A 20,677-nucleotide genomic window follows, 5' to 3' on the forward strand; every position below is an offset into this window, starting at 1 on the left:
CGAACTGTAGGCCCATAGCGACCAAAAGTAGACGGTACAGTCTGGAAGACAGACACTTTATCAAGGCGGAAGTGGACAAACTCCTGCGGGAAGGCATTATTGAATGCAGTACCAGTCCGTGGCGTGCCCAAGTAGTCATAGTTAAAAATAGCGAAAAGAAACGGATGGTAATTGACTACAGCCAGACTGTTAATATTTATACCCAGCTGGACGCCTACCCTTTACCCCGCATATCAGAAATGGTCAACCAGATCGCGCAATACCGAGTCTTCTCGACTATCGACCTCAAATCCACGTATCACCAGCTCCCCATTAGAACAGAGGACCGCCCATACACCGCCTTTGAGGCGAACGGACGCCTCTACCATTTTCTCAGAGTGCCCTTCGGGGTAACAAATGGGGTCTCGGTCTTCCAACGTGAGATGGACCGCATGGTTGACGAGAATAAACTACAAGCTACCTACCCCTATCTGGACAATGTCACTATCTGCGGGCACAACCAGCAAGACCACGATCTAAATCTTGCGAGATTTTTAAAAACTGCCCTAAAGCTGAATCTAACCTACAACGAAGACAAATGTGTCTTCAACACAACCCGTCTCTGTATCCTCGGCTGTGTGGTGGAAGATGGGGTAATTGGACTGGACCCTGACCGATTACGCCCCCTAAAGGAACTGCCCCTGCCACACAATCCCAAAGCTTTAAAAAGGTGCCTGGGATTTTTTTCGTATTATGCCCAATGGGTGCCCAATTACTCCGATAAGGCCCGACCCCTCATTAAATCGACGTCCTTCCCACTCGGGAGGCTTTCACCAGTATCAAACAGGACATTGAAGGGGCTGCACTGTGTGCAGTGGACGAAAGCATTCCCTTTCAAGTCGAAAGCGATGCGTCAGACTTTGCTTTAGCTGCGACCCTCAATCAGGCTGGGAGACCTGTGGCCTTCTTCTCCCGAACCCTTCAGGGACCTGAAATCAGGCACTCTTCTGTCGAGAAGGAGGCACAGGCTATAGTGGAGGCAGTGCGGCACTGGAGACACTACCTAGCCGGCAAACGTTTCACCCTGCTCACCGACCAGCGGTCGGTGGCTTTCATGTTCAATAACAAACAAAGGGGGAATATCAAGAATGACAAAATGCTCAGGTGGAGGATTGAACTATCCACGTTCGACTATGATATTATGTACAGGCCGGGAGCCCTTAATGAACCCCCAGACGCCCTATCGCGGGGAATGTATGCCAGCATTCATACGGACAAATTACAGGGCCTCCACAACGACCTCTGTCACCCAGGGGTCACCCGACTATACCATTTTATAAAGTCCCGCAATCTGCCCCACTCCATTGAGGAGGTCAGGGCAATGACCAGAGCCTGCCGCATCTGTGCGGAATGCAAGCCTCGTTTCTACAGGCCTGACCGTGCACACCTTATCAAAGCCACACGGCCATTCGAGCGCCTGAGTCTGGACTTCAAGGGACCCCTTCCCTCTGCCGACCGTAACGTATACTTCCTCAATATCATCGATGAATATTCCCGCTTCCCCTTCGCCATTCCCTGCCCAGACATGACCAGTGCCACGGTCATCAAGTGTCTCGGTAATCTATTCTGCATGTTTGGCATGCCGAGCTACATATACAGCGATAGGGGGACGTCATTTATGAGTGACGAACTGCGCCAGTTCTTGCTCTCGAAGGGGATAGCCACTAGCAGAACCACTAGCTACAACCCCCGGGGTAATGGGCAAGTGGAAAGGGAGAATGCTACTGTTTGGAAGGCTGTCACGTTAGCCTTAAAGTCAAAAGGCCTTCCAACCTCCCGCTGGCAGGAAGTCCTCCCAGACGTGCTCCACTCCATAAGGTCTCTGTTATGTACAGCCACTAACGCTACCCCTCACGAAAAGATGTTCGTTTTCCCCCGGAAATCTACCTCGGGCATATCTCTACCCGCGTGGCTGACGTCTCCGGGGACAGTACTATTGCGGAAGCACGTGAGAGGCCATAAAATGGACCCCCTTGTGGAAAAGGTACAGCTCCTCCATGCAAACCCTCAGTACGCCTATATCGAATACTCTGACGGGCGAGAGGACACTGTTTCCATAAAAGACCTCGCTCCCTCGGAGAGCGGAGAGAACGATGAGAGACTACCCGAGGAAGACCTACACCAAAAAGACAGGACGCCCAGAGGTATCAATACCCAACTTTAACCTGGAGGACACTGCAGATAACCTGGAAGACACTGCGGAGGCCCGGACAGCGGAGGAACCAGAATCCACTCCCCTAGAGGCACCCCAACCGGCTTTGCGCCGATCACTGAGAACCGCAAAACCTCCTGACAGACTCACTTATACCAACTTTGAAGAAACATCACCCCGATGGACTAAATCTAAAGAAGGGGTGAATGTAATGAAATCTGTTTGTCTTGCCTGTATTCGTTTAGCGCTCATGTATATTACCCTCCCCCACACGGTGTATAGTTTCACTTCCTCTTTCCCGACTAACCTGGAAGGTTCCAGGTCTTGGCTCTTGGCTCCACCCCTGACTTCTCTTACATAAAGTTCCCAGGATCTGTATGACTCATTCCTGTGAGCCAGTCAGTGTGTTGAGATGTTAGCTCTGATCTTAGTGATTAAAAGCCAACTTGTTAAAGTCTATAACTTCTAGTTTTGTGGTTATTGAAGGCACATCACGGTATTTATACTCCACTCGAGCCTCTACCCATCCTTCCTCATCTAACGTTAGCAGTGTAACCCTGAATTCCTTGGTCCTTCACAGAATCACAGAAACCCCACAGTGCAGATAGAGGCCATTTCGGCCCATCGAGCCTGCACCGACACATATCCCACCCGATCCCCGTAACCCGTACACCAACACATAACCCCACTTATTTAATCCCCCTAACACTAAGGGTCAATTTTTATCATAGCCAATCAACCTAACCCGCACATCTTTGGACTGTGGGAGGAAACCGGAGCACCCGGAGGAAACCCACGCAAACACAGGGAGAATGTGCAAACTCCACACAGACAGTCACCCGAGGCCAGATTCGAACCCGGGTCCCTGGCGCTGTGAGGCAACAGTGCTAACCACTATGCCACCGTGCTGCATGACCTTGGGCAGCAGGCTAGAGACAGCAGCGAGGTCGGGTCCTGTAACCCGACCCCGGCCCCACTGGACCCACCGAGGTAGGGGAACTCGCGGCCTATGTCTCCAACCTCCCAACCAATTATCAACCCAAGTCGAAAACTACCTCCAATTCCGTGCGCTCTCATTTTTGCGAATAATCTCTTGTGTGGAACCTTATTAAATGCCTTAGAAACATAGAAACATAGAAGATAGGAGCAGGAGTAGGCCATTCGGACCCTCGAGCCTGTTCTACCATTTAATGAGATCATAGCTGATCATCCAAATTCAGTAGCCTGTCTATGCTTTCTCCCGATATCCCTTGATACCTTCAGTGACTGGTGCACAAGGACACCCAGGTCTCGTTGCATTTCCCCTTTTCCCAATCTATTGCCGTTCAGATAATAATCTGTCTTCCTGTTTTTGCCACCAAAGTGGATAACCTTGCATTTGTCCACGTTATATCGCATCTGCCCAATCACCCAACCTGTCCAAATCATCCTGGAGTTTCTCGGCACCCTCCTCACAGCACACACACCCACCCAGCTTTGTGTCATCTCCAAACTTGGAGATATTACATCTAGTTCCCTCGTCTAGATCATTAATATATATAACAACAGAAAATGCTGGAAAAACTCAGCAGGAAATTATATTAATATATATTGTGAATAGCTGGGGTCCTAGGACCGATCCCTGCGGTACCCCACTAGTCACTGCCTGCCACTTGGAAAAAGACCCGTTTATTCCAACTCTTTGCTTCCTGTCTGCCAACCAGATCTCTATCCAAGTCAGTACCTTACGCCCAATCCCATGTGCTCTAATTTTGCACACTAATCTCTTATGCGGGACCTTATCGAAATCATTCTGAAAGTCCAAATACACCACATCCACTGGTTCTCCCTTATCTATTCTACCAGTTACATCCTCAAAAAATTCCAGTAGTCAAACATGATTTACCTTTTGTAAATCTATGTTGACTTTGTCCGATCCTGTCACTGTTTTCCAAGGGCTTTGCTATTACATCTTTTATAACGGACTCCAGCATTTTCCCCACTACCGATGTCAGGCTTACCGGTCTATAATTCCCCGTTTTCTCTCTACCACCTTTTTTGAATAGTGGGGCTACATTAGCTACCCTCCAATCCATGGGAACTGTTCCAGAGTCTATTGAATTTTGGAAGATGACCAGCAATGCATCTACTATTTCTAGGGCCACTTCCAAAAGCACCCTAGGATGCAGATTATCAGGTCCAGGGGATTTATCGGCCTTCAATTTCCCCAACACAATTTCCCTACAAATACTGATTTCATTCAATTCCACCCTCTCATTAGACCCTATGGTCCCCGACATCTCTGGGAGGTTATTTGTGTCCGCCTTTGTGAACCAAAGCCTTCTGGGTGTTCATAAGTACATCCTTAGGCACTCCCTTATTACCGTGTACTGAATGTAATATCTGGAGCCCACACCCTGTACTGAATGTAATATCTGGAGCCCACACCCTGTACTGAATGCAATATCTGGAGCCCACACCCTGTACTGAATGCAATATCTGAAGCCCACACCCTGTACTGAATACAATACCTGGAGTCCACACCCTGTACTGAATGTAATATCTGGAGCCCACACTCTGTACTGAATGCAATACCTGGAGCCCACACCCTGTACTGAATGCAATATCTGGAGCCCACACCCTGTACTGAATGTAATATCTGGAGCCCACACCCTGCACTGAATGCAATACCTGGAGCCCACACCCTGTACTGAATGTAATATCTGGAGCCCACACCCTGTACTGAATGCAATAGCTGGAGCCCACATCCTGTACTGAATGCAATATCTGGAGCCCACACCCTGCACTGAATGCAATATCTGGAGCCCACATCCTGTACTGAATGCAATATCTGGAGCCCACACCCTGTACTGAATGCAATATCTGAAGCCCACACCCTGTACTGAATACAATACCTGGAGTCCACACCCTGTACTGAATGTAATATCTGGAGCCCACACTCTGTACTGAATGCAATACCTGGAGCCCACACTCTGTACTGAATGCAATACCTGGAGCCCACACCCTGTACTGAATGTAATATCTGGAGCCCACACCCTGCACTGAATGCAATATCTGGAGCCCACACCCTGTACTGAATGTAATATCTGGAGCCCACACCCTGCACTGAATGCAATATCTGGAGCCCACACCCTGTACTGAATGTAATATCTGGAGCCCACACCCTGTACTGAATGCAATAGCTGGAGCCCACACCCTGTACTGAATGCAATAGCTGGAGCCCACACCCTGCACTGAATGCAGTATCTGGAGCCCACACCCTGTACTGAATGCAATAGCTGGAGCCCACACCCTGTACTGAATGCAGTATCTGGAGCCCACACCCTGTACTGAATGCAATAGCTGGAGCCCACACCCTGTACTGAATGCAATATCTGGAGCCCACACCCTGTACTGAATGCAATATCTGGAGCCCACACCCTGTACTGAATGCAGTATCTGGAGCCCACACCCTGTACTGAATGCAGTACCTGGAGCCCACACCCTGTACTGAATGCAATACCTGGAGCCCACACCCTGTACTGAATACAATATCTGGAGCCCACACCCTGTACTGAATGCAATACCTGGAGCCCACACCCTGCACTGAATGCAGTATCTGGAGCCCACACCCTGTACTGAATGTAATATCTGGAGCCCACACCCTGTACTGAATGCAATACCTGGAGCCCACACCCTGTACTGAATGCAATATCTGGAGCCCACACCCTGTACTGAATGCAATATCTGGAGCCCACACCCTGTACTGAATGCAATATCTGGAGCCCACACCCTGTACTGAATGCAATATCTGGAGCCCACACCCTGTACTGAATGTAATATCTGAAGCCCACACCCAGTACTGAATGCAATACCTGGAGCCCACACCCTGTACTGAATGTAATACCTGGAGCCCACACCCTGTACTGAATGCAATACCTGGAGCCCACACCCTGTACTGAATGTAATATCTGAAGCCCACACCCTGTACTGAATGTAATAACTGGAGCCCACACCCTGTACTGAATGCAGTACCTGGAGCCCACACCCTGTACTGAATGTAATACCTGGAGCCCACACCCTGTACTGAATGCAGTACCTGGAGCCCACACCCTGTACTGAATGTAATATCTGAAGCCCACACCCTGTAATGAATGCAATACCTGGAGCCCACACCCTGTACTGAATGTAATATCTGAAGCCCACACCCTGTACTGAATGTAACACCTGGAGCCCACACCCTGTACTGAATGCAATATCTGAAGCCCACACCCTGTACTGAATGTAATATCTGAAGCCCACACCCTGCACTGAATGCAGTACCTGGAGCCCACACCCTGTACTGAATGCAATACCTGGAGCCCACACCCTGTACTGAATGCAATACCTGGAGCCCACACCCTGTACTGAATGTAATATCTGAAGCCCACACCCTGCACTGAATGCAGTACCTGGAGCCCACACCCTGTACTGAATGCAATACCTGGAGCCCACACCCTGTACTGAATGCAATACCTGGAGCCCACACCCTGTACTGAATGCAGTATCTGGAGCCCACACCTTGTAGTGAATGCAATATCTGGAGCCCACACCCTGTACTGAATGCAATACCTGGAGCCCACACCCTGTACTGAATGCAGTATCTGGAGCCCACACCTTGTAGTGAATGCAATATCTGAAGCCCACACCCTGCACTGAATGCAGTACCTGGAGCCCACACCTTGTACTGAATGCAATACCTGGAGCCCACACCCTGTACTGAATGCAATACCTGGAGCCCACACACTGTACTGAATGCAGTACCTGGAGCCCACACCTTGTAGTGAATGCAATATCTGGAGCCCACACCCTGTACTGAATGCAATACCTGGAGCCCACACCCTGTACTGAATGTAATATCTGGAGCCCACACCCTGTACTGAATGCAGTATCTGGAGCCCACACCCTGTACTGAATGCAATATCTGGAGCCCACACCCGGTACTGAATGCAGTACCTGGAGCCCACACCCTGTACTGAATGCAGTATCTGGAGCCCACACCCTGTACTGAATGCAATATCTGGAGCCCACACCCGGTACTGAATGCAATATCTGGAGCCCACACCCTGTACTGAATACAATACCTGGAGCCCACACCCTGTCCTGAATGCAGTACCTGGAGCCCACACCTTGTAGTGAATGCAATACCTGGAGCCCACACCCTGTACTGAATGCAATATCTGGAGCCCACACCTTGTAGTGAATGCAATATCTGGAGTCCACACCCTGTACTGAATGCAGTACCTGGAGCCCACACCTTGTAGTGAATGCAATACCTGGAGCCCACACCCAGTACTGAATGCAATACCTGGAGCCCACACCTTGTAGTGAATGCAATACCTGGAGCCCACACCCTGTACTGAATGCAATATCTGGAGCCCACACCCTGTACTGAATGCAATATCTGGAGCCCACACCCTGTACTGAATGCAATATCTGGAGCCCACACCCTGTACTGAATGCAATATCTGGAGCCCACACCCTGTACTGAATGCAATATCTGGAGCCAACACCTTGTACTGAATGCAATATCTGCAGCGCACACCCTGTACTGAATGCAATACCTGGAGCCCACACCCTGTACTGAATGCAATACCTGGAGCCCACACCCTGTACTGAATGTAATATCTGGAGCCCACACCATGTACTGAATGCAATATCTGGAGCCCACACCCTGTACTGTGTAGTGTATGTACCTGTCTACCTTTAAGGGAACTATTGAATGTAACCGTTCACCTTTAAGAGGACTACTTTCGGGTGGCACTATTTGTTTGGCTTCTGTATACTGTAATACCGATAGTGACCACACCAGTATATAAGTGTTGTGGCATGATTGCTGGGGCAGATTCGCCCGGACCTTCGAATAGTAAAGACCTGTTTGTTTGTTACTTCTGAAGTCTGTGTATTTATTAACTGCACAACCCACAGACTTTACATGGGCGACGAGTCCGATTGTACCCTGCGGCAAGATTACCAAAAGCAACGAAGAGCGTCGAAGAGAGACAACCGCCCTCGTCGTGCTACCAAAAGAAAACACGAGGCTGCAACAACAGAAAGCAGGAAGACTAACAACAAAAGCTGTATCAGCAACAGGCACTGACTACCCTTCTGCCACGGTGCGGAGTGAGCCGACCAGCAAGAAACAAGGCGGCCGAAGAGACTGTGAGTAGGGGAAGGGGTAGAAGTATCCGGAGGATAAGGGCAGAGCACTCGACCTCGGTCGAGGGGGAGCTGTGCCGGCCAAAAGTCGGGTCCAACGGCGTCGGGTGACAGCCGGACCGCGATCGGCGGGAACAATCCGGGCAGCGACCGCAGCCACGAAGCGCTGAGCCTGCGAGTAGGCGCGGGAAGAGAAACCCAGCCGCAGCCGGGGAGGGAAACACCGGTCTGCGAGAGGGCTGGGGAGGCGAACGGGAACCGTGCGGGTGAGAGCCGGGTGCGGAGAGAGAGACTGCGAGGAGCCAGTCCAGCAGCTGAGCTGTTCTCCACCAACGGGGTACTCAGAGCCGGCAAATCCGAACGGGCGGGAGTGAGAGAGAGACACAGCCGAAAACGGGGTGAGAGACTGCGCGAGAGCCAGTCCAGCGGCTGAACTGTCCTCCGTTAACGGGGTGTACCCAGCGCCGGTAGAGCCGTGCGGGCAGGAGGAAAAGACAGAGTCGAGTAAGGGGAGCTGTGCGGAAGCCAGCCCAGCGGCTGAACCTGTCCGCTGTGGGGAAAGCGTTCCCCTTCCACCAGGGAAGAAACGCGGGAAGCCGCCATTAGGTGGGGAAGACGATTGAAGTGGGCGGGGCGAGAAGGAAAGAGCGGGAAACCGCCATTTTCGCGGGAAAACCGCCATCTTAGAAATAAACAAATAAATAAGAATACTTGAAGAAATACTTGTGTTGTACCCAAGGAAAGAAAGATGCCTAAGCGGGCGGACATCAACGATTTCAATTCGGAGATAGAAGACTGGGCCACGTACGTAGAACGTATTGAGATACATTGTAAGGCTAACAAAATAGCTAAGGAGGAAAAAGCTTTAACCTTACTTAACATGATGGGTGCGAAAACATTCGGGGTGTTGAAGAATCTTCTCTCACCAGCTAAACCGGCAGATCAGACTTTCGATGATATTGTAGCAGTGCTGAAGGATCACTTGAACCCCACACCGTTGAAGCTGGCTGAACGATTCAAATTCTACGCAAGAACGCAGAGGAAAGACGAAAGCAATGCGGAATACTTGGTCGAACTGCGTAGGATAGCGAAATACTGCCAGTTTGGAGGGAATCTGACAGAGGCACTGCGGGACAAGTTCGTATGCGGATTGTCCAAAGAAGGAACGCAGAAGCGACTACTGGAAGAAAATGACCTCACACTGGACAGGGCTGTCCTCATAGCTGCATCGCATGAAGCCGCAGCGAAAGGAACGGCGGAAATGCAGCTAAAGGCGGCGGCACTAGGGGTGGACTAAATTACTTCGAGCACAACAAAATGCTACCGTTGTGGGAAGACAACACACGACCAGAATCAATGCTGGGGTAAAAACCAAGAATGCAGGAAATGTGGCAAGATCGGGCACATAGCTAAGGTATGCCGGTCAGGAGCAACGTACAACAATAAGAAGTCACCACAAAAATGGTACGGGAAGGTACAAGAGGTGACTAAGAAGAGTCTGAGGGAACAGAAGTCGGTCTCACACTCCAAATGCAAAGGACTGGACAGTCTGAGAATTCACAACGTGAGCAATGAAGCTGACCGACAAACTATCTGGATAACGCTACAGATTGCAAAGGTCCAAGTAAAAATGGAAGTGGACACCGGATCGGCGTTGACGGTCATGAATAAGCATGACTATAAGAAATTTTTCAAGCATATTCCACTACGGGATACGGAATTAGTACTACAGACATACACGGGGCACAAGGTATTCCCCATCGGCATGATAGAAGTCAAGGTGAGATACAAGGATAAAGATCATCACCGGTTGGACCTGTATGTATTGCCTGAGGGAGGACCACCACTTCTGGGACGGGAGTGAATCCGAAAAATAAAATTGGACTGGCAGTCACTAAACACCATGACGGTGGATTCCGAAAAAGAGGATGTCAAACCTGAACGGTTGTCCAGAATATTGGACGAAGCTAAGGAGGTATTCCAGCAGGGACTGGGAACACTGCGAGGGACTAAAGCAAAGGTTAAGATTGCAGAAAATGCAAGCCCAAAGTTTTTTAAGGCCAGATCAGTACCTTACGCAATACGACCAGCTGTGGAGGCAGAACTGGAAGAACTTGAATGATCAGAGGTTCTGTCAAAAGTGGACTGGAGTGAGTGGGCCACGCCCATTGTTCCCGTCATGAAGTCCTCACCGAGTAATAAGCCAGGGGGACCGGGGAAGGTCCGTATCACAGAAATCACAGAAACCCCACAGTGCAGATAGAGGCCATTTCGGCCCATCGAGCCTGCACCGACACATATCCCACCCGATCCCCGTAACCCCTACACCAACACATATCCCACCCTATCCCCGTAACCCCACGTATTTAATCCCCCTAACACTAAGGGTCAATTTATCATAGCCAATCAACCTAACCCGCACATCTTTGGACTGTGGGAGGAAACCGGAGCACCCGGAGGAAACCCACGCAAACACGGGGAGAATGTGCAAACTCCACACAGTCACCCAAGGCCGGATTTGAACCCGGGTCCCTGGCACGGTGAGGCAACAGTGCTAACCACTATGCGGAGATTTCAAGATTACTGTGAATCCGGTGCTTCACACGGTACAATACCCGCTTCCGCGGATTGAAGATATCTTTGCTTCGTTGGCTGGAGGGAAACATTTCACGAAAATAGATCTGGCTCAAGCATATCTACAGATGGAGGTCGAGGAAGAGTCACGCCAGTACCTCACCATCAACACTCACAGAGGCTTGTATCGCTACAATAGACTGGTCTTTGGGGTAGCTTCGGCGCCAGCAATTTGGCAGAGGGCCATGGAACAGGTGTTACAAGGAATTCCAAGCACGCAGTGCTACTTAGATGACATTTTAATCACGGGAAAAGATGAGGAAGAACACCTCACGAATTTGAAACTGGTACTCACCAGGTTGAAGGAGTATGGCCTTCGGGTTAATCGCAAGAAGTGTGAGTTCTTCCAAAAACGGATCTCATACTGCGGTCATGTCATTGACCGAGAGGGACTGCATAAGTCACCCGAAAAGATTGAAGCGGTTGTGAAGGCCCCCGCTCCAGGAAACGTATCTCAGTTAAGATCATTCTTGGGGTTGATTAATTACTATCACAAGTTTCTGCCAAATTTATCCACGGTACTGCATCCGCTGAATGACCTGTTGCGGAAAGAAACACCATGGAAGTGGAGTGAAGAATGCAAAAAGGCTTTTCGCAGGAGCAAGGAGTTGATTACCTCTGAAGAAGTGTTGGCTCATTTCAACCCAGCATTACCCCTTCGTCTAGCTTGCGATGTTTCCCCGTACGGAATTGGGGCAGTACTCTCGCACAGGCTACCAAATGGCTCGGAAAGGCCAGTGGCTTTCGCGTCCCGATCATTGACACCCGCGGAGCGAAATTACGCCCAAATAGATAGGGAGGCCCTCAGTCTTGTGTGGGGCGTGAAGAAATTCAACCATTACCTACAATGTAAAAAGTTCACATTGTTGACAGACCACCAGCCGTTGGTGTCCATATTCAACCCAAATAAGGCCGTTTCCACCATGACAGCACAAAGGTTACAAAGGTGGTCCGTGTTACTTGGGGCACACCAATACGAAATTGAGTACAAAAGGTCTAAACAGCATGGAAATGCTGATGGGTTGTCACGCTTGCCATTGCCGATGGTAGAAGAAGCGAGTATAGTGGACCCAGTAGAGTTGTTCCACTCATCCATAGTGGAGTGTCTACCGATAACAAACTCAATGATTGAGAATGAGACAAGGAATGACCCGACTCTTTCACGAGTCTATGATGTAACGGTGGAGGGATGGCCAGCACAGAGCGACCCAACACTGCAAGCATTTGCACAGAGGAAAGAACAACTGTCTGTGTGTCGAGGAACCCTGATGTGTGGATCTAGAGTGGTGATTCCACCCAAACTCCAAAAGAAGGTGCTAAAGGAGCTGCACGAAGGACATCTGGGGGGAGTAAAGATGAAAAATCTAGCAAGAGCGTTTGTGTGGTGGCCAGGCATTGATGGAGACATAGAGGAGATCACGAAGAACTGCCTAGGATGTCAGAGGGTTCAGAACGCGCCACCCCAGGCTCCTCTGCATCCATGGGAGTGGCCCTCATCGCCTTGGCAAAGAGTACACATCGACTTTGCTGGTCCATTTATGGACTCGATGTTTCTAATAGCGGTGGATGCCCACTCCAAGTGGCCGGAAGTAATTAAGATGACCACCACCACGACGGAAAAAACCATCGCAGTGTTAAGGACTATGTTTGCTCGGAATGGCCTGCCGGAACAGATCTGTTCTGATAATGGACCACAATTTGTGTCCGAAGAATTCAAGAAATTCTTAAAGAGCAATGGGGTTAAACATTACACGTCAGCCCCATACCATCCCGCCTCCAATGGATTGGCTGAAAGGTTTGTCCAGACCTTCAAGAAGGCCGTAAAGGCCATGAGTAATGAAAATATAGGTCTGCAACATAAGGTGGATAGCTTTTTGTTGGCATACCGAAATGCGACACATGCGGTCACAAATCAAACTCCCGCAATGATGTTCTGTAATAGACGCCTGAGATGCCGGCTGGATTTACTAAAACCAAATGTCAGAAGAGACGTAGAGAACCGGCAATTCCAGGGCATGAACGACAGGGTCACTAGATCTTTCCAGATCGGTCAACGAGTTTTGGCCCGGGACTACCGTACTGAGAAATGGCAGCCTGGAACTATTGGGAAAAGGCTGGGGCCATTGATGTACACCGTGGACATTGGAGATAATTTAATAAGGCGCCATGTTGACCAAATCATAGGGTCCACCACAAATGGGCCACCGACTTCACCACCTTATCCGGGTAATGTTGAAACTGAGATACCCAGAACACCTACTTCCGATCTAGTGATACTGGAGTCAGCTGAACCTGACACGGCTTTTCAAGCCGAATCGACCTTGCCAGAAGCACCTCCTAGCCCGCCTGAAATGACGACACCACTGCGGCGTTATCCTGACAGAATCCGGAAACCCCCGGAAAGACTGAATCTATGAACTGTCTTACATAAACCTGTATATATGTTAGAATGTATGTTCACTATGGACTTAGTAAGTAATAAGCTAAAAAGGGAGGATTGTAGTGTATGTACCCGTCTACCTTTAAGGGAACTATTGAATGTAACCGTTCACCTTTAAGAGGACTACTTTCGGTGTGGCACTATTTGTTTGGCTTCTGTATACTGTAATACCGATAGTGACCACACCAGTATATAAGTGTTGTGGCATGATTGCTGGGGCAGATTCGCCCGGACCTTCGAATAGTAAAGACCTGTTTGTTTGTTACTTCTGAAGTCTGTGTATTTATTAACTGCACAACCCACAGACTTTACATACTGAATGCAGTACCTGGAGCCCACACCCTGTACTGAATACAGTATCTGGAGCCCACACCCTGTACTGAATACAGTATCTGGAGTCCACACCCTGTACTGAATACAGTATCTGGAGTCCACACCCTGTACTGAATGCAATATCTGGAGCCCACACCCTGTACTGAATGTAATATCTGGAGCCCGCACCCTGTACTGAATGTAATATCTGGAGCCCACACCCTGTACTGAATGCAGTACCTGGAGCCCACACCCTGTACTGAATACAGTATCTGGAGCCCACACCCTGTACTGAATGTAATATCTGGAGCCCACACCCTGTACTGAATACAGTATCTGGAGCCCACACCCTGTACTGAATACAGTATCTGGAGCCCAAACCCTGTACTGAATACAGTATCTGGAGTCCACACCCTGTACTGAATGCAATAGCTGGAGCCCGCACCCTGTACTGAATGCAATATCTGGAGCCCGCACCCTGTACTGAATGCAATATCTGGAGCCCGCACCCTGTACTGAATGTAATATCTGGAGCCCGCACCCTGTACTGAATGCAATATCTGGAGCCCGCACCCTGTACTGAATGCAATATCTGGAGCCCGCACCCTGTACAGAATGCAATATCTGGAGCCCGCACCCTGTACAGAATGCAATATCTGGAGCCCGCACCCTGTACAGAATGCAATATCTGGAGCCCGCACCCTGTACTGAATGCAATATCTGGAGCCCGCACCCTGTACTGAATGCAATATCTGGAGCCCACACCCTGTACTGAATGCAATATCTGGAGCCCACACCCTGTACTGAATGCAATATCTGGAGCCCACACCCTGTACTGAATGCAGTATCTGGAGCCCACACCCTGTACTGAATGCAGTATCTGGAGCCCACACCCTGTACTGAATGCAGTATCTGGAGCCCACACCCTGTACTGAATGCAATATCTGGAGCCCACACCCTGTACTGAATGCAGTATCTGGAGCCCACACCCTGTACTGAATGCAGTATCTGGAGCCCACACCCTGTACTGAATGCAGTACCTGGAGCCCACACCCTGTACTGAATGCAGTATCTGGAGCCCACACCCTGTACTGAATGCAATATCTGGAGCCCACACCCTGTATTGAATGCAGTATCTGGAGCCCACACCCTGTACTGAATGCAGTACCTGGAGCCCACACCCTGTACTGAATGCAGTATCTGGAGCCCACACCCTGTACTGAATGCAGTATCTGGAGCCCACACCCTGTACTGAATGCAGTATCTGGAGCCCACACCCTGTACTGAATGCAGTATCTGGAGCCCACACCCTGTACTGAATGCAGTACCTGGAGCCCACACCCTGTACTGAATGCAGTATCTGGAGCCCACACCCTGTATTCAATGCTGAATGGGGAGTCCGTGCTCTCTCTAGATACTTTTAGCACCCTCTTGAACGGGCAGATTGGACGTCCGGTTTAATATCTCATTTGGACCACAATAGCTTTGATAATGCAGCACTCGCTCAATACTGTACTCGAGATTGAGCCCAGATTATGTGCCAAGTCCCAGAGGAGGGCTCCAAACCTCCACCTTCTAACTAGGAGGTGGACTGACACTCCTCCTGATCCTGGATTATGGCCGTTCTATTGCTGTGTTGCACTGCTCTCAAGTCATTATTCATAGAAACTGACAGCACAGGAGGAGGCCATTCGGCCCATCGCCCTGTGCTGGCTCTTTGCGAGAGTAGTTGTTCTCAGTTCCACATCCCTGCTTTTTGTCCGTAATCCTGTCAGCTCCTCATCAAGTACCTGTTTAAAATTATTCATGGAATCAGCTTCCACCACCTTTTCAAGTAGAGCATTCCGGATCCCGACAACTGAGTGAAAACATTTCTCCTCATCTCCCCTCTAGATCTTATTCCAATGATTTTACAATAAGATACAGGTATGGTATTTAGAACAACTTTAATATAGGATTATTGTGCAGATAATACAGAAGATAGAAAACATGCTAATACAGAATAAGGAGACCAGATTGATGCTGCCTTGCACTCAATGAAAGGTGTTCAGGGAGAGTTCAAGATTCATTTATGATAAAACACACGGAAGGTCTGCACTTATATTGTGTCTTTGAGAACCTCAAAATGCTTCAGATAGTTTGGAGTAATCACCGTTTTTGTATGGACAGATGTGACTGTCATTTTCCACACAGCAAGATTCCACAAATAGCAATGAGATGAAGGACTTGTTTGATGTTTGAGGGAGAAATGTTGGGAAGGTACTGGGAGAGTACCCTGCTCTTCAAACAGTGACACAGGGTCCTTATCATCCATCTCATTCTAACTTGGCAGCAAATCCTCAACCTTGTTTTCAAATCCTTCCATGGCCTTGCCCCTCCCTCTCTCTGCAACCTCCTCCAGTATACACAGAATACTTCCCCATTCTATTTCAACTATTTTGGCTACAATCTAACAACACACCACAATAGAAATGAAGAAGTCCCTGTTAGTATTTAATATAACATTCTGCTGGACAGAACAACTCATAAACACCCTGCAGGTGAAGATGGATGGTCTCTCTTCTCCCAATGAAGTCTAATCTGGAGAAAAAGCAGACAGGGCAAGTATTTATTATTTTGTACATTTTGAAAACAAAATTGCAGTAAAGGTATTTTAAAGGTGGTCAGTGTTTGTTGTACAATGTGATGGATAATGCTGCTGGGTGACAGAATATTTCCACACTCATTCTTACAATCTAGTGCTCCCAGGGTCAGATACAGAGTAAAGCTCCCTTTCTGCTGTCTCATCAAACACTCCCAGGGCAGGTACAGCACAGGTTAGATACAGAGTAAAGCTCCCTCTACACTGTCCCATCAAACACTCCCAGGGCAGGTACAGCACAGGTTAGATACAGAGTAAAGCTCCCTCTACACTGTCCCATCAAACACTCCCAGGGCAGGTACAGCACGGGTTAGATACAGAGTAAAGCTTCCTCTACACTGTCCCATCAAACACTCCCAGGGCAGGTACAGCATGGGTTAGATACAGAGTAAAGCTCCCTCTACACTGTCCCATCAAACACTCCCAGGGCAGGTACAGCACAGGTTAGATACAGAGTAAAGCTCCCTCTACACTGTCCCATCAAACACTCCCAGGGCAGGTACAGCACAGGTTAGATACAGAGTAAAGCTTCCTCTACACTGTCCCATCAAACACTCCCAGGGCAGGTACAGCATGGGTTAGATACAGAGTAAAGCTCCCTCTACACTGTCCCATCAAACACTCCCAGGGCAGGTACAGCACAGGTTAGATACAGAGTAAAGCTCCCTCTACACTGTCCCATCAAACACTCCCAGGGCAAGTACAGCATGGGTTAGATACAGAGGAAAGCCCTCTCTACACTCTCCCATCAAACACTCCCAGGGCAGGTACAGCCCGGGTTAGATACAGAGTAAAGCTCCCTCTACACTGTCCCATCAAACACTCCCAGGGCAGGTACAGCACGGGTTCGATACAGAGTAAAGCGCCCTCTACACTGTCCCATCAAACACTCCCAGGGCAGGTACAGCACAGGTTAGATACAAAGTAAAGCTCCCTCTACACTGTCCCATCAAACACTCCCAGGGCAGGAACAGCACAGGTTAGATACAGAGTAAAGCTCCCTCTACACTGTCCCATCAAACACTCCCAGGGCAGGAACAGCACGGGTTAGATACAGAGTAAAGCTCCCTCTACACTGTCCCATCAAACACTCCCAGGGCAGGTGCAGCACAGGTTAGATACAGAGAAAAGCCCCCTGTACACGGTCCCACCAAACACTCCCAGGGCAGGTACAGCATGAGTTAGATACAGAGTAAAGTCCCTCTACACTGTCCCATCAAACATTCCCAGGGCAGGTACAGCATGGGTTAGATACAGAGTAAAGCTCCCTCTACACTGTCCCATCAAACACTCCCAGGGCAGGTACAGCACGGGTTAGATACAGAGTAAAGCTCCCTCTACACTGTCCCATCAAACACTCCCAGGGCAGGTACAGCACGGGTTAGATACAGAGTAAAGCTCCCTCTACATTGTCCCATCAAACACTCCCAGGGCAGGTACAGCATGGGTTAGATACAGAGTAAAGCGCCCTCTACACTGTCCCATCAAACACTCCCAGGGTCGGTACAGCACGGGTTAGATACAGAGTAAAGTCCCTCTACACTGTCCCATCAAACATTCCCAGGGCAGGTCCAGCATGGGTTAGATACAGAGTAAAGCTCCCTCTACACTGTCCCATCAAACACTCCCAGGGCAGGTACAGCATGGGTTAGATACAGAGTAAAGCGCCCTCTACACTGTCCCATCAAACACTCCCAGGGTCGGTACAGCACGGGTTAGATACAGAGTAAAGCTCCCTCTACACTGTCCCATCAAACACTCCCAGGGCAGGTACAGCACGGGTTAGATAAAGAGTAAAGCTCCCTCTACACTGTCCCATCAAACACTCCCAGGGCAGGTACAGCACGGGTTAGATACAGAGTAAAGCTCCCTCTACACTGTCCCATCAAACACTCCCAGGGCAGGTACAGCACGGGTTAGATACAGAGTAAAGCTCCCTCTACACTGTCCCATCAAACACTCCCAGGGCAGGTACAGCACGGGTTAGATACAGAGTAAAGCTCCCTCTACACTGTCCCATCAAACACTCCCAGGGCAGGTACAGCATGGGTTAGATACAGAGTAAAGCTCCCTCTACACTGTCCCATCAAACACTCCCAGGGCAGGTACAGCACGGGTTAGATACAGAGTAAAGCTCCCTCTACACTGTCCCATCAAACACTCCCAGGGCAGGTACAGCACGGGTTAGATACAGAGTAAAGCTCCCTCTACACTGTCCCATCAAACACTCCCAGGGCAGGTACAGCACGGGTTATATAGAGTAAAGCTCACTCTACACTGTCCCATCAATGTGATTACCAGCCTTCTTGAGCAGCCCCTACTGCAAATTGTGATATTTCCGATTCTTACACCAATCTTCTTTCTGGCCTCTGAGTTTTGCTGACAATTTAATGCCAGTTTGTGTTGAATTGCTGGCAATGTTTTGCTGTGGACTTGTGTCCATTAGACACCGGATCGGTGTCCCTGCTTATGGGGTTAATATGCAGCACATCAATGTGTGCTTGGTTGCTGGAATAAGGACAGTTGGACACTGCCTTGCTGTGGTTGAAGCAAGTTTATTGTGCCCAGACACGATGGTAAACCAGTGCTGTGTCTGGCTAACAGTAACACGTCGGTTAAAATGAATAGAATTTTCAGTGGAATTAATTACACACCTTTTTCAGTGAAGTTTCCATCCTCGGTCACAGAATCATTGTTTGCAGAGCTGTCCAGTACAAAGCTTTCCTCGTCTATAAAAGAATTTATGGAACAACAATTGAAGCCGTCACTTTATAAATGCCAACAACATCGAGAACATTTAGGGAATGAGGGAACAGATCAGTCACCGAAATTAATAAAGAAAAGTATCTCACCGACTGTATATTTTTGTCATCAGGTAGAGAGTTATCGCCAATCCGATAACTCCTGCAACAACTCCAACAGCACAGACAATGGTCCCAGAGTAGGGCATCAGAGGTGGCTGATCTGTTTAAAAATCAGGACAGCAAATTCATTCTGTTTCTGTAGCAGGTATTCATTCACCTTTACAATGAGAAAGATTTGCATTTGTGCAGCACCTTAGAAAGGTCTGAAAGCTTCTCACATACAGTGAATTACTTTGAAATGTAGTGACTGTTATTATCGGGGCAAACACAGTCGCCATTTTGCACACAGCCGGCAGAAATGAGATGTGCGACCAGTTAGTCTGACTTTGGAGGTGTTGGTTGAGGGAAGAATGTTAGCCAGGATACCGGGAGAACTCCCTGAGCTGTGTTTTAGAATCTTCAACAGGCAGGGCCTTGACTTAACGTCTCAGCGATAGGACGGGAGTGTCAACAATGCAGAGCTGCCTCAGTACTGCACTGACGTGGGACTTGAACTCTCAACCTTCTGACCCAGAGGTGGGGGTGCTACAAATGCACCAAACTGACACACTGATTCTGTAAGATGATGAGAACCCAGAGGAACTGGGCAGATTTAGTGCACTACCCTCGCCTGGATGCTGGAAGTTATTGGGTGAAATGGGATGCATGGCTGCAGCAGTTCACCCTGATTAAACAGGCCGAAACCATACCAGGAGCTTTATAATGTGCGCTGTGCCAATCATACACTGAACGGGACACAGATTTTACGTCTCCTGTTGATGGTTGTGATCTTTATATTTTACTAAACTGAATATACTGGTTTTTTAAACGGCCGTTCCTCCCCCCTCCAAAGAGCTGGCTCTTGCTGGGAGGCTGTTCAAAGCTGCCGGCCAGCGACCTTCAGTCCCTCACCTCAAATGGCCATTCTTCATGTTTGTGTCCATAAGAGCAGCGACTGCTCTTCTAAAGGAATTCATTCTATGTGAGGTGCCTGGGGATGTCCTAAGGTGTGTAATAAGATGCCATATAAATGCAAGTCTTTCATTTCATGTGCAACAGTACAAGTTGGCAGCGCATTCACAGTGGAGCAAGCATCAGACCTGAGCCTGGCCCTGTCCTCACCTAGCATCCATATATGTGCACCCTTTCCCAGATAGGAGCCCCTGGGAGTGTGTCAGTATATACAGGGGGTTCTCGGGAGTGTGTCAGTATATACAGAGGGTCCTCGGGAGTGTGTCACTATATACAGAGGGTCCCCGGGAGTGTGTCAGTATATACAGGGGGTCCCCGGGAGTGTGTCAGTATATACAGAGGGTCCCCGGGAGTGTGTCAGTATATACAGGGGGTCCCCGGGAGTGTGTCAGTATATACAGAGGGTCCCCGGGAGTGTGTCAGTATCTACAGGGGGTCCCCGGGAGTGTGTCAGTATCTACAGAGGG

At 49.2% G+C, this 20,677-nt stretch overlaps 1 long non-coding RNA gene across 1 annotated transcript; it reads right to left on the minus strand.

Moving 5' to 3' along the window:
• Nucleotides 1-15,683: 15,683 nt before the first annotated feature.
• On the minus strand, nt 15,684-19,616 carry LOC147105931 (uncharacterized). The gene is made up of 3 exons (XR_015081297.1): nt 19,248-19,616; nt 19,050-19,124; nt 15,684-16,334 (listed from the first exon to the last, which is right to left on the minus strand). It is a non-coding gene; the product is annotated as an uncharacterized LOC147105931 (long non-coding RNA).
• Nucleotides 19,617-20,677: the final 1,061 nt, after the last annotated feature.

The sequence above is a fragment of the Somniosus microcephalus genome, chromosome 16 (assembly GCF_052327205.1).
Source record: "Somniosus microcephalus isolate GS21.2 chromosome 16, FLI_Smic_1.0, whole genome shotgun sequence".
NCBI classification, from domain to species: Eukaryota; Metazoa; Chordata; class Chondrichthyes; order Squaliformes; family Somniosidae; genus Somniosus; species Somniosus microcephalus.